This window comes from Piliocolobus tephrosceles, chromosome 5, assembly GCF_002776525.5.
Source record: "Piliocolobus tephrosceles isolate RC106 chromosome 5, ASM277652v3, whole genome shotgun sequence".
In the NCBI taxonomy this organism is placed as follows: domain Eukaryota; kingdom Metazoa; phylum Chordata; class Mammalia; order Primates; family Cercopithecidae; genus Piliocolobus; species Piliocolobus tephrosceles.
The window spans coordinates 139,876,946-139,891,248 of NC_045438.1; the positions used below are offsets into that span (position 1 = coordinate 139,876,946).

Below are 14,303 nucleotides of genomic sequence, written 5' to 3' on the forward strand. Positions count from 1 at the left end.
CCCATCTCAGCCTCCTGAGTAGCTGGGACTACAGACACACACCACCATGCCCAGCTAATTTTTTTATTTTTTTATTTTTTATTTTTATTTTTTTTGAGACGGAGTCTCGCTGTGTTGCCTAGGCTGAAGTGCAGTGGCGCGATCTCGGCTCACTGCAAGCTCCGCCTCCCGAGTTCATGCCATTCTCCCCCCTCAGCCCCCGAGTAGTTGGGACTACAGGCGCCCGCCACCACGCCCGGCTAATTTTTTGTATTTTTAGTAGAGACGGGGTTTCACCGTGTTAGCCAGGATGGTTTCGATCTCCTGACCTCATGATCCGCCCACCTCGGCCTCCCAAAATGCTGGGATTACAGGCTTGATCCACTGCGCCCGGCCTTTTTTTTATTTTTATTTTTTAGAGATGGAGTCTCAAGATGTTGCCTAGCTTGGTCTCAAGTGACCCTCTCACCTCAGCCTCCCAAAATGCTGGGATTGCAAGTATGAGCCACCATGCCTGGCCTGAGTATAGGTTTGGAAATGTAAGCATGACTTCAGAGTTCCAAAAAGTACTGAAGAAGTAGCATCTCACTCACTGTTCCCGGGAAGATGGAAAAGTGATGATCCCTTAAATCCTACAATTGAAAACATTTGTGACCCTAAGGGCAGGAATGAGAGGCTAAGAAAATTCTTTGTTGGTGAGACAGAGAAAATTTTCACTCCAGGAAAAAGAGATCATAGAGAAGTCATGAAAACTGTACTAAACAAAATACTTATGGGAAAGAGGGGTTATAAATGTGATGAATGTAGAAGCTCTTCACTAAGAAATCAAATCTTATTCAACAGCAAAGGATCCACACTGGAGAGAGACCCTGTAAATACAAAGTTTGTGGCAAGCCTTCAGTGGGAACACCAGCCTCTATCTCCAGAAGATCTACACTGGGGAGAACCCTTGTAAGTGTGATGAGCATAGAAGGGACTTCACCATGAAAGCCTACATTATAGAAGCTGTACTTCTCACAGACCCTACGAATGTGATCAGTGTGGCAAGACTCATTTGGAGCTCAGATCTTAGTAAACATCAGAGGCTTCATACTGGAGGGAAAATCCACAAGCACAATGAGTGGAATAAGACCTTCAGAATTCTGACCATCTCAAACATCAGAGAACACATACTGGAGAAAAACCCTTTCCCACAAATATCTTATTCGTGGGAAAGCTTTTAATCAGAGCCCACTCTTTCTTAAGCATCATAGAGTACGCATGGAGAGAAATCTTATCACTTTAAGGAATGTGGAGAAAGCTTTAGTCACAACGCAGGTCTGACATATGAGATACTGCACACAAGAGAGAAACCTTATAAAAGTAAAGTATTTGCGCTGGGCGGGGTGGCTCACGCCTGTAATCCCAGCACTTCGGGAGGCCAAAGTGGGCGGATCACGAGGTCAGGAGATCGAGACCATCCTGGCTAACACGGTGAAACCCCATCTCTACTAAAAAAATACAAAAAATTAGCCGGGCTTGGTGGCGGGTGCCTGTAGTCCCAGCTACTCCAGAGGCTGAGGCAGGAGAAGGGCATGAACCCAGGAGGCGGAGCTTGCAGTGAGGCGAGATCGGGCCACCACACTCTAGTCTGGGTGACAGAGTGAGACTCTGTCTCAAAAAAAAAAAAAAAAAAAAGTTAAGTATTTGGGAAAGCCTGCATTGAGAGCTCACACTTCATTAACTATCCCAAAATTCATACAGGGGAAAGACTTCATCATTGCCCTGAACATGGAAAATGCTTTACTCAAAATGAAGCTTATTTAGACATTAAAAAGAAAACCCATATCAGAGAAAAAAGATTTATAGCTCTGATGAATGTGTGTAAAACTTTGGGTTTCTCTAGTAATTGACCTTTAGAGAGTAGATATGGAAGGAAATATCTTGAATATAACAATTTTGAAATGTTTGAATGGCAGCTTTTTGCCTCACTTAATATTAGCAAATTTGTCAAGAGCATGCCCAGGAAATGAGTTGGCTAGAACTTGTTTTAGCAGAAATAAATGTTTTCAGTCATTATCCTCCTTAAGGAAAGGGTCAGTCTCACCCAGTGGCCAGTTCTAAGTTCCTGACTCTTAGGTGGGAAACGAAGAGTATTTTGTCTCAGCCTGCAGATATTTGTAAACTTTGGTATTCAGAGGGTAGGCAAAATGGTCACATACTCCTGAGACTTCCTTTGTAAACAGAGCTTTGTAATATTTGTGATTCCCTGCTCTCTCTTTCAGGAAAAGATGCTCACTATATCCAAAAAGGCTTATAAAATACTGGGTATCAGTTGAAAGGTATTAAGAAATCAATTGTTGGCTGGGTGCAGTGGTTCACACCTGTAATCCCAGCATTTTGGGAGGCTGAGGCAGGAGGATCACTTGAGTCCAAGAGTTCGAGACCAGTCTGGGGAACATAGTGAGACCCTTGTCTCTACGAAAAATAAATTAGCTAGGCGTGGTGGCACAGGCCTGTAATCCTGGCTACTTGGGAGGCTGAGATGGGAGAATCACTGGAGCCCAGGAGGAATAGGTTGCAGTGAGCTGTGTTCATGCCACTGCACTCCAGCCTGGGCAACAGAGTGAGACCACTCTGCAAAAAACTAAAACTAAAAATAAAATAAAAATGAAAAAAGAAATAAATTGGTTTCTTGTCTTTGTTCAAAACCTGGACCACTATGTGCAGTCCTATTCCCAGACTGTCACAAAGATCTAGTGATGCTGGTACAAATTGAGAGAAAGGGAAGCGGACAGTTCTTCCTCATATTTGCATGCATGTAGCTGGCATAATGATTGGCATTTGCATTCCATAAATGTTTATTGAAATGAATTAAATTAAAATAAATAGAATTAGAAATCCTGGACTTACATAGTGTACTTGCTGAAATTCAGTTTTAAGAAGTGGCATAAAGCGAAAATAAAAATATTTTAAACTTACGTAGAAATATTGATGAGATGGTTAAAATGGAAATCTCTGATCTTTTGAAGATGTATGTGTAATTCGTGAGCTGATATGTAGGAGGGCATTGCTTCCTCCCACTGCTTTAGAATCATACAGTAACAGACTGGGGGGGAACATAGGCCTGACCAAGTGGGACTATTGTTAAGTTATGCTCTTAAATAAAGAAAAAAAAGTAACATCAGTTTTTTTAGTACTTTGTTCTAACAATGTAATTATTGTGTTCTGTCTAAAACTACGATACAATGTTAAACTTCTCAAGGTTTCCTTTGTCTATCAGATACAGTCGAGTGTTGTTCCCTGTTTATTTGTGACATGGCCTATCTTCACTTACTGTGAAAACAAATGGCCGGGCGCGGTGGCTCACGCCTGTAATGCCAGCACTTTGGGAGGCCGAGGCGGGCGGATCACAAGGTCAGGAGATCGAGACCACGGTGAAACCCCGTCTCTACTAAAAATAAAAAAAATTAGCCGGGCGCGGTGGCGGGCGCCTGTAGTCCCAGCTACTAGGGAGGCTGAGGCAGGAGAATGGCGTGAACCCAGGAGGCGGAGCTTGCAGTGAGCCTAGATAGCGCCACTGCACTCCAGCCTGGTGGACAGAGTGAGACTCCGTCTCAAAAAAAAAAAAAAAAAAAAAAAGAAAACAAACTAACATATGCCTCTTCTTTTAAAAGGAAACTCTGAGATAAAAAATATGAAGTTCTCTTCAAAAAAGGAATCAGCTTTTCATTAAAGGAAAACTGGAGTAAAACACTTGAGCCTTTTTTTTTTTTTCCCCTGAGATGGAGTCTCATTCTGTCGCCCAGGCTGGAGTGCAATGGCAAGATCTCAGCTCACTGCAACCTCCCCATCCTTGCCTCAGTCTCCCAAGTAGCTGGGACTACAGGCGCCCGCCACTATGCCTGGCTAATTTTTGTATTTTTAGTAGAGACGAGGGTTTCACTGTGTTAGCCAGGATGGTCACGATCTCCTGACCTCATGATCCACCCGCCTTGGCCTCCCAGGGTGCTGGGATTACAGGTGTGAGCCACCGTGCCTGGCCCAACTTGAGCCCTAAAATACTTTATTTGGGCACTGAATAAAATGTATCTGTGCTAATTCTTTATCTGTACTAATATGCAGTAGTCTTTAGCCAAGGCATTGCTACCTACTAGTATATATTTGGGGACATTTACGGTTCTCACAATGACTGGGGTATGGCACTTTCATTTTTATGGGAGGGGTTCAGACATTATAAACATTATAGTATATATTGTAGTATATAGTATAAATATAAGAGCTACAACCATTAGAAGAAAACTCTTAGAAGAAACAGAGATAAATCTTCGTGCAGCCGGGAACAGTGGCTCACACCTGTGATCCCAACACTTTGGGAGGCTGAGGCAGGCAGATCACGAGATCAGGAGATTGAGACCATCCTGGCTAACACGGTGAAACCCCGTCTCTACTAAAAAAAACAAAAAATTAGCTGGGCGTGATGACGCACGCCTGTAGTCCCAGTTACTCAGGAGGCTGAGGCAGGAGAAGTGCTTGAACCCAGGAGGTGGAGGTTGCAGTGAGCTGAGATTGCGCCACTGCACTCCAGCCTGGGCAGCAGAGCAAGATTCCAACTCAAAAAAAAAAAAAAAAGAAACAAACAAAAAAACTTCGTATCTTTGGATTTGACAATGGGTTATTTTATATGACACCAAAAGCCCAGGCAACTAAACAAAGAAATAGGCCAGGTACGGTGGCTCACACTTATCATCCCAGCACTTTAGGCTGTGTGGTGGCACACACCGGTAGTCCCAGGATGAGGCAGGAGAATTGCTTGAACCTGGAGGCAGTGGTTGCAGTGAGCCTAGATCGTGCCACTGCTGCATTCCAGCCTGGGCAACAGAGTGAGCTCCATCTCAAAGACAAACAAACAAATAGATGATAAATGGTATGTCATCAAAATTTAAAACTTTTGTGCTGTCTAAATAAGGACATTATTTAGACAGTGAAAAAAGAACATATAGAATTGGTGGAAATATTTACAAATCACATATTTGATAAGGGTCTAACATCCAGATACACCCCCCCCCCCCAAAAAAAAGAAAAGAAAAAACAAAACAAATACCACAAACCAAACCTTAATGCAACTCAAAAACAAAAAGACAACCCAATTAAAAATATGCACAAAGAAATCAAATAGACAATTCTCCAAAGAAAATATATAAATAGCCAATAAGCACATGGAAAGTACTCAGTGTCTTTATTCACTAGGGAAATGCAAATCCAAACCAAAGTGGGGTACCATTTCAAACTTTCTTGGATGGCTATAATCAGGAAAATGGCAAATGAAAAGTGTTGGTGAAGATGTGGATAAACTGGAACTTTCATGCATTGTTGGTGAGAATGTAAAATGATAAAGCCACCGTGGAAACCAGTTTGGTGGTTCCTAACAAGCTAAACATGGATTTAGCATATGCCTCAGCAATTCTACTCCTAGGTGTAGAAACTCAAACAGATACTTGTAATCCAGTGTTCATTGCAGCATTATTCAGAATAGCTAAAAGGGGAATCCAGCCACCGACAGATGAGCAGAGAAGCAAAATAAATAAAAATAAACAAAAATGCGTAAGCAGAATAGGCATCAAAATACAAACAATAAAAAATAAAGTCGAGCACAGTGGCTCACACCTATAATCCTAGCACTTTGGGAGGCTGATGCGGGCGGATCATGAGGTCAAGAGATCGAGACCTGGTCAAAATGGTGAAACCCCCCGCCTCTACTAAAAATACAAAAATTAGCTGGGTGTGTTGGCAAGTGCCTGCAGTCCCAGTTACTCAGGAGGCTGAGGCAGGAGGATCACTTGAACTCAGGAAGCAGAGGTTGCAGCGAGCCCAGATCGTGTCACTGCACTCCAGCCTGATGACAGAGTGAGACTCCGTCAAAAAAAAAAAAAAATATATATATATATATAATATATATATATATATATATAATATATATATATGAGATATGCTGGTATATGCTGTGAGATGGATGAATCTTGAAAACATTTTGTTTAGTGATGAAATAGGCCAGATACAAAAAGGCAAGTACTGTATAATTCCACTTATATGAAATATCTAGAATAGGCGATTTCAAAATACAGAAAAGGTGAGGGGCTGTGGCTCATGCCTGTAATCCAAGCACTTTGGGAGGTCAAGGCGGAAGGACTGCTTGAGACCAGGAGTTCAAAACCAGCTTGGGTAACATGGTGAGACCACGCTGCCCCCCACATCTCTACAAAAAATTAAAAATTAGCCATGTGTTGTGACACATGACTAGTCTTAGTTACACGGGAGGCTGAGGCAGGAGGATCCTTTGAGCCCAGGGGTTTGAGACTGCGATGAGAATGAGACCCTGTCTCTTTAAAATACCAAAACAAGGGCCGGGCGCGGTGGCTCACGCCTGTAATCCCAGCACTTTGGGAGGCTGAGGCGGGTGGATCACGAGGTCAGGAGATGGAGACCTTCCTGGCTAACACAGTGAAACCCCGTCTCTACTAAAAATACAAAACCTTAGGTGGGCGTGGTGGCACGCGCCTGTACTCCCAGCTACTCGGGAGACTGAGGCAGGAGAATTGCTTGAACCCAGGAGGCGGAGGTTGCAATGAGCCGAGATAGCCGAGATCCCGCCACTGCACTCCAGCCTGGCCACAGAGAGCAAGACTCTGTCTCAGACTCTGTCTCAAAAAAAAAAAAAAAAAAAAAAAAAGTTAAAGTGACATTTTATATTATGTATATTTTACCACACTGCATCATGCCATTAAACAGCAAAAAGTTGTTTTAAACATTAAGACTTGTGCTCCAGAAATAACATATTTTGGTTAAGTTTCCAGCTTTACTCTTTATTAGTTGTGTTGGGCAATGTATTATACCCTTCTAGGTGTCAGTTTCTACATCTGTAAAATAAGACTATTAATACATTTCTCATAGTTGGAATAGTGCAGCCACAGTGTATGCATTCGGTAAATGTTAACTGGCTTTGGTGTTAAATCTGGGAATTGCATTGTTTCTTTTTAAAGAATTCTTATTCAGTTACCACGTATTCTCACAGAAACAAATGTTCTTGAGAATCAATTTTAGCTTCCTGTTCCTCAAGAAGCGACTGGAGCTCAATTAAAAATGATGAAAACTTGCTTGATCCTGCGCTCACTGTGCTTTCTTTGTAGTAACGTTCAGGTCAATTTATGGCACTGGCCCGCTTGCAAAAATTGAACCTATCATGACTACCCTTATACAGGTTGCACTAGAGGACGGCTCAGTTTGGATTAAAGCTTTTGGTGGTTTCTGCCTTTAGGCTTAAGTGATGACAATTTGCCTGGTGATGACAGTTACCTTTTTTGGTAGCTAGTGAAAATTTGGAGAACACTAATTTTAAATCATGTTCAGAGTCTCAGCCATAGAGAATTTCTGTGAGAGAGCTTGTTCCCAGAAATTTAACTCACTTTGTCTCTTTTTGTTGATTTTCTCTGTAGTGATTTCCACTCCTTCCCCCGCCCCCCACCCACCCCCAGCTCCAAACACATACACACAAGCGTTCAGCAACCTGAACTTTGCAAATACTTAGTGATTTCAGATTCTCAGTGAATTAACAAATGCTATTCCTTCTGCCTGAAAAATACTCATTTTCCAGCTAAACAGCATTTCTTCAGTACCTCCAAGAGGATGGATGCTTCCTAAAGAAGCCCCCATCCCTTATTTTTTATTTTATCCTCCTACTTACTTCTTCCACAGGAGTGGAAACCATTTTTTTTTTTTTTTTCTTTTTTTCTTCCCAGCGTTTGCTTGATTTCAACTGTTAGGTCCAGTAGAAAGTAAGCTCTTTGAGGCCAAGTGCTATTTCAGCTTTGTTCTTTTGTAAAGCACTTGTCACAGGGCAGACACGCTGTATATACTCTTTAAATAAGACTTATACCTTTAGTTGTTAATTGGCAGCGAGACCGGAGCAAGAAGAGGGAAAACGCTCTGAATCAATAAACATCTTTCAGACCAGCAAATGAAAAACAACGACCACGAAGGGACTCGAACCCTCAATCTTCTGATCCGGAATCAGACGCCTTATCCATTAGGCCACGCGGCCAACCGCCAAAGACAGATCCTTACATAAGACACAAAGAGAATGTAACGTGGTGGGGCAGGGGGCTTTTTAAGCGCTGACTTCAGAGATCCAGCTTAATAAAAAGTTCCTCGTTTGAAATTAAAATTCACTAACAGCTAAAAACTATTTACAACACCCTCTAAAACTTGCAAAAACTAATACACAGTTGTCAGAAACTGTGAGAGGACGAGCAGTTAGATGGGTCATCAATGTGAATCCTGTTGAAATCTTTAATGACTTCGAGATGTGGGATAGGGAGATTTTCAGTTCTGAACTGATGCTGCAACCCATAGGGGAAACAATCAAGAGGAGGTTGAGAGAGCGCACGGAAGGCACTTTCGGGAAGTGGGGGGTGTGAAAGGAATGATGGCGACGTTGGAGGCGGGGCAGTGATGGCCAGGAAGCTTCGAAGATGGTTCTGTTGGAAGTGCAGGGTTGGCGTAAGGCCGGAACAAAGTAGGTTATTCAGTTCACATATACTGTTTATTTTAATGGAGCTTGGTGATTTCCATTCTTGACTTGAAGACTTCCCAAGTTTGATTTGGTCTTGACAAGAACGCGTCACCAGCTCGCTGTGGATTAATCCACAGAGCAATAGCGTGTTTGGGGGAACCCCAGAGTCACCAAAAGTGTGGATGGGACAGGAAAGATATGAGACGTCCAACCCTGAAGTAGAACTATAACACCAGTCTGTCCAATACACAGTATAATTTTGGTTCCTTCAAAATGACATGTTATTCTAACACAATGAAATCAAAGCAAAATTTCTCCCTTCCTGAACCCTACACTCGTTTCAACAAAGAGAATCTTTCCCATCAACTTCTCCTATTTTTCCTAGTGTTTTCTTCCATAGTATTTTCTTTGGGGTGAAAACAAAGCTCAAATTATCGCCGAATATTCAGTCAAAATTTTTAGAGTGCCTACTTTGGGCTTTGCTCAGGGACCCGGACACACTGAGGAGGAAGACGCCACAGAGTGGCATGGAAAATGAGCTAGCATGAGTACAAGATTTGGAATAATATCGTGTGTTTCTTGTTATTCCAATATAGGATTACATAAACTGTTGCAGAGCACGAAAGCAACAAAAATGCCCCACTGCATTTTAGAAAGGTAGCTTAATCTCTACTGTAAAAACTGCCACGATTGCCCAAAGAGACGGCAAGTATTATTATTATTTTGTTGTTGTTGTTTTGTTTTTGAGATAGAGTCTCGCTCTGTCACCCAAGCTGGAGTGCAGTGGCGCGATCTCGGCTCACTGCAACCCCCGCCTCTCGGAAGCCATTCTCCTGTCTCAACCTCACGAGCGGCTGAGACTACAGGCGTGCGCCACCACACCCGGCTAATTTTTGTATTTTTAGTAAAGACGGGATTTCACTATGTTGGGCCAGGCTGGTATGGAACTCCTGACCTCAAGTGATCCGCCCACCTCGGCCTCCCAAAGTGCTGGGATTACCGGTGTGAGCCACTGCGTCCGGCCTATTATTATTATTATTATCATTATTATTATTGAGACAGGGTCTCACTCCGTCACCCAGGCTGGAGTGCAGTGACATTATAACGGCTCACTGCAGCCTCGACCTCCCGGGCTCAAGGGATCCTCCCATCTCAGCCTCCTGAGTAGCTGGGACTACAGGCGGGTACCACCATGCCCAGCTAATTTTTTTGTATTTGTAGAGCCGGGGTCTCGCCATATTGCCCAAGCTGGTCTAGAACTCCTGGACTCAAGAGACCCACTCGTCTCTGCCTTCCAAAGTGCTAGGATTACAAGAGCCAGCCACCGCGCCCTGTCTATGCAGCAACCATTAACAAAACATAATATCGCCATGATGAACAAATAACGCCATGAAATGTAAAAACTGAAGAGGATTCCCCTTTGTAAAATAATTTTTAATAACATGGGAAGATGTTCTGAATACAATGTTGAGAATAAAGCAAACAACAAAAACATAGGCAGTATGATCCCAATTCTGTAAGTCTGTATTTATATGTCAGAGTCTCCACTCAGATTCAATCTTGAAGTTCTCAATCCCTTTAAATAACTGGAAACGAACCTGTACAATACACATTCTAAGTGTGTGATGCAATAAATATACATAGAACTCCAATAAGTGCAACTCCCCCTCCCCATTTTCAAAGTTTGGTGAACATTTTCAATTAAAGCCAAACATTTGAAGTTATATGCAATTATTGAAACTGGATATATTGAAAGGATTGAAACTGAAAAAAAAATTAAGCTACTGGAAGGTATTTTCTCATCTTCATCATCAGCATTGGGACACTTACTGCTGAAAGAATATATGTGGCTCACGTTTTTAATGAATTGGAATCAGGTCTCCTAGGGCTTAGGACATCTTCTGGAACTGCCCAAGGACAGCTATGGCTGATACCAGGATTCACGGTCCTAATCCTTCCTCCAGAGAGGCCACAACAGAGCTAAAAGATTTAGATCCTGGATAGTGACAATATTAGGGTTTGAGATCTTTGTGACCTAAAATACAATTGTCATCCTTCTCATAGGGCTTTAATTCTAAAATAAAAATAAGAACTGAGAGTTCATGGAGATTTTTTTTTCCTCTCCTTTTAAATCTCACCTTGCTAACCTGAAAATGTTAAGCCTCCTAACCTGCATCCCACTCTATTTCTGATCTCCTTTACCTGGTTATCATTCAGAACTACCCTCTACAGTTTCTTCTGCTCAGAGAAGGGCAATTTCTGACTGGCTCCATTTTTCCTTCTTTTATTTCTGCCCCCTTTATTGTCTCAACTTTGGCTCCATCCCCACTTTCTTTTCCACTTGTACTTTGCATCCTGTGTCTTCTGAAAATATACCCAGAAATATGTGCTTAGCTTCCTTTCTTGCATTTTGTTCCCTTTTATTCTCCTTTTTTCATTTTCACTGTCCCTAGATAATAATAGGTCTGTCTTTAAAGGGAGAAAAGGGAAAAATAATGACATTTCAGAAGATTTGTGTGTGTGTGAGCAAATGTTAGGGCTTTGCATTTTTATATTCACATTTTCCTCTCACGTGGTTTACATCAATTTACAATAATCTACATAAGTTGAACCAGAACATAGACCAAAAAAATACATCCTTACCAACTTATTTTTTTGTTTGATTTTTTCAAACGGAGTCTCGCTCTGTCGCCTAGGCTGGAGTGCAATGGCTGATCCACAGGTGATGTTTATCAGACATTTCCATGAAGTTGCCCTTAAGTATTTTAAATTCTTGTCCAAAACCAAACAGCTTCATCCCCTTCTGGATACCATCCTACTTCCACAAATAAAAACAAACAAGCATAATTCCTGCTTCTCCTCTATCTAATAGTTTGGTGAAAGGCAACATTCACATCTCTTACACTACCTGTGTGTGTGTGTGTTTCCTGAGGACATATTCCATCTTTGTTGCTTTTAAAATCCATAAAGTCTCTGAATCCTGCAGTATCCACCTTCTTTTTCCAGTTCAAATAGGTTCCTTCTTTGTTTTTTATCACTAAAGTCTCTGCTAGTTTAGACCTTAAGCATTGTTCCTAGGACCGATTGCAGGAGACACACATTATGCCCTCCTTAGAGTAGGACAGAGAACAAGGTCAATGATTAACAAAATGTTGAATCATTAGCTCTCCAATTGTATGACAACTCTAGCTCTTTCATGGTTCTGCCCTTGAGACTTATTTTTTTCTTAAGACAGATTTTCGCTCTTTGGAGTCTAGCTCTTGTCGCTAAAGCTGGCGTGCAATGGTGCAATCTCGGCTCACTGCAACCTCCGCCTCCCGGGTTCAAGCGACTCTCCTGCCTTGGCCTCCCTAGTAGCTGGGATTACAGGTGCCTGCCACACCACACCAGGCTAATTTTTGTATTTTTAGTAGAGATGGGGTTTCACCATGTTGGCTAGGCTGGTCTCCAACTCCTGACCTCAGGAGATCCACCCACCTCAGTCTCTCAAAGTGCTGGGATTACAGGTGTGAGCTACTGCCCCCGGCCAAGACTCCTTTTTATGCAATAGCAGTGTGACAGTAGCAGAAGAGCCAGCTGCATATGCTATAAAGAGCGTGCCCAGGAAAAAGCTGGATTTTGATAGCTTTCCACCTGGAGGAGAAAGATGTAATTTGGGTGCACAGGGATCAGAACTTGAACTTCAGATCTTGGTAGAGGCCACTTAGATTCCTAAACTCAGAAACTTTGTTGTTGTTGTTGTTTTGAGAATCTTGTAAAGTGTACACATTTGACTGGTCTGTCTTATTATTTTGTTGTTTTGGATTCTCAACTAGATGTGCTAAAAATAAGCAGGCAAAAAAAGCAAGCAAGCAAACATGCTAAATTGGTGTTTCCTTCTGCAACCGGAGCTGCCCAGCCCTAAGCAGGCTTGCCTCTTGTGAGAGCATTTACCACTGCTCCCTGACAACCAGATGGGTTAGCTTCCCTGTGACAGTTTCTAAGAGCAGGTGTATGTGACTAACGAACTTCAAACATACAGTTTAGGAGATGCACCTGAGAAAATGCTGAGCCCATCCAGAGACTCAGTGAGTCACAAAAGTCTCAGGCAAGACAAGCCGGGTCTCTTGTAAGAGGTTCTGGAATTTGGTCCACTGATCACCATCAGTATAATCTGGAAACCTGTTAGAACTGCAAATTCTTGGGCCCTACCCCAGGCCCACTAAATCAGAAATTCCAATGGATGTTCCCAATATATGTTTCAACAAGCCATCCAGATGATTCTGATGCACCTACGCTTTGTGAACAACTGAACTCGAAGGCTTGACACCTTCTGTTTCCTCACTTTAGAATAAGGGGCATTCATTCTTCTGTACTACCTGGAGGAAGCACAGATGCACTGGGGGCCTGGGACACATCCAGATCTGAGCACCCAAATCCTGAGCATCCTTGAGTCTCTACTCCCCAGCACACTGCCTCTCACCTCTTCTTCTGTCTGCTGCTCATGGGTTTCCTCTTTTCCTTTCTGTAGTGTGATGAGTCCCCCACCAGATTATGTAAGGATGTATGTCCACTGCCTGAATCCTGAGAGCCAGGTGGTGAGCCAAGGCCATGGTGCCCAGCCAAGGAGTAGGTGTCCCTGAGAACCCAAACATCCAGGAGTGTATCTAGGAACCTACTAAGAAAAACAGTCTCATCACTCAAACACAGTAGACAAATAGCCTGAAAATAAGTTTGAAAGCAGTTTAGAGGCTGGGTGCGGTGGCACACGCCTGTAATCCCAGCACTCTGGGAGGCCGAGGTGGGTGGATTGCTTGAGCCCAGGAGTTCGAGACCAGCCTGACCAACATAGTGAAACCAAGTCTCTACTAAAAATACAAATATTACCAGGGCAGGGTGGTGGGTGCCAGTAATCCCAGTTACTCAGGAGGCTGAGGCAGGAGAATCACTTGAACCCAGGAGGTGGAGGCTGCAGTGAGCCGAGATGACAGCACTATACTGGGAGCCTGGGAGACAGAGTGAGACTTGGTTTAAAAAAAAAAAAAAAGTCGTTTAGAGACAGGAAGCTGCATGAATCTCTAGAGCTGTCCTGCTACATCCAGGAGTACCCTGTGTGTAAGTCCTAATAAACTCATCTACTTGTCAAGCTGTACTTGTCTGAGTCATTCTTTGGTCTCTCGGCTCCTTCCCAATTTAGGGGGACGTTACAGTCCCAAGTTTTCTCATAACAATTGGCCTCACAAACAGGAGCTGAGAGACCAAAGGATGAGTCAGGAAACGGCATCTGCAGGGGGAATCCTGGGGTGGTCAGCAACATGCAGGTGGGGTGGAATTGCTCCACCGCTCAACCTTTGTGGACTGCTGCGCAAGTATAGGGATACTCAGAAAATGTGGCAGGGACTAAGTGCATATTGCAAGAGGCTAAGATATTAAAGTAGGATAAGGATAGCAAATGTGCTGTTGTTGCAATAAGGCTGGCCCCTGAGAAAGCATTAGAGCAGGAAAGGGAGAAAGGGTAGAAAGGCCTGCAGAAATTCAAAGGAATGCCAGCTTTTTTAGGACTCCAGCTGGTTACCTATTATGTGTGGTCCTTTCTTGTGCACATTTTTAAACTGATGGGAAAATTACAACAAAAAAATTCAGATCTCAAATGGTTAAGCTGCAACTATAGAGTTAAGAAGAGTCTCCTAAAACTCTCTATTTCTCTATTTTTTTTTTTTTTTGTTTCTGCTTATTTTGAATATGCTATTTATTTATTTAGAGACAGATTCTTGCTCTTTCACCCAGGCTGGAGTGC

At 42.7% G+C, this 14,303-nt stretch overlaps 1 non-coding gene across 1 annotated transcript; it reads right to left on the minus strand.

Moving 5' to 3' along the window:
- Positions 1-7,983: 7,983 nt before the first annotated feature.
- Positions 7,984-8,056, minus strand: TRNAR-CCG. Its single transcript has one exon. It is a non-coding gene; the product is annotated as a tRNA-Arg (tRNA).
- Between the last annotated feature and the right edge of the window lie 6,247 nt (positions 8,057-14,303).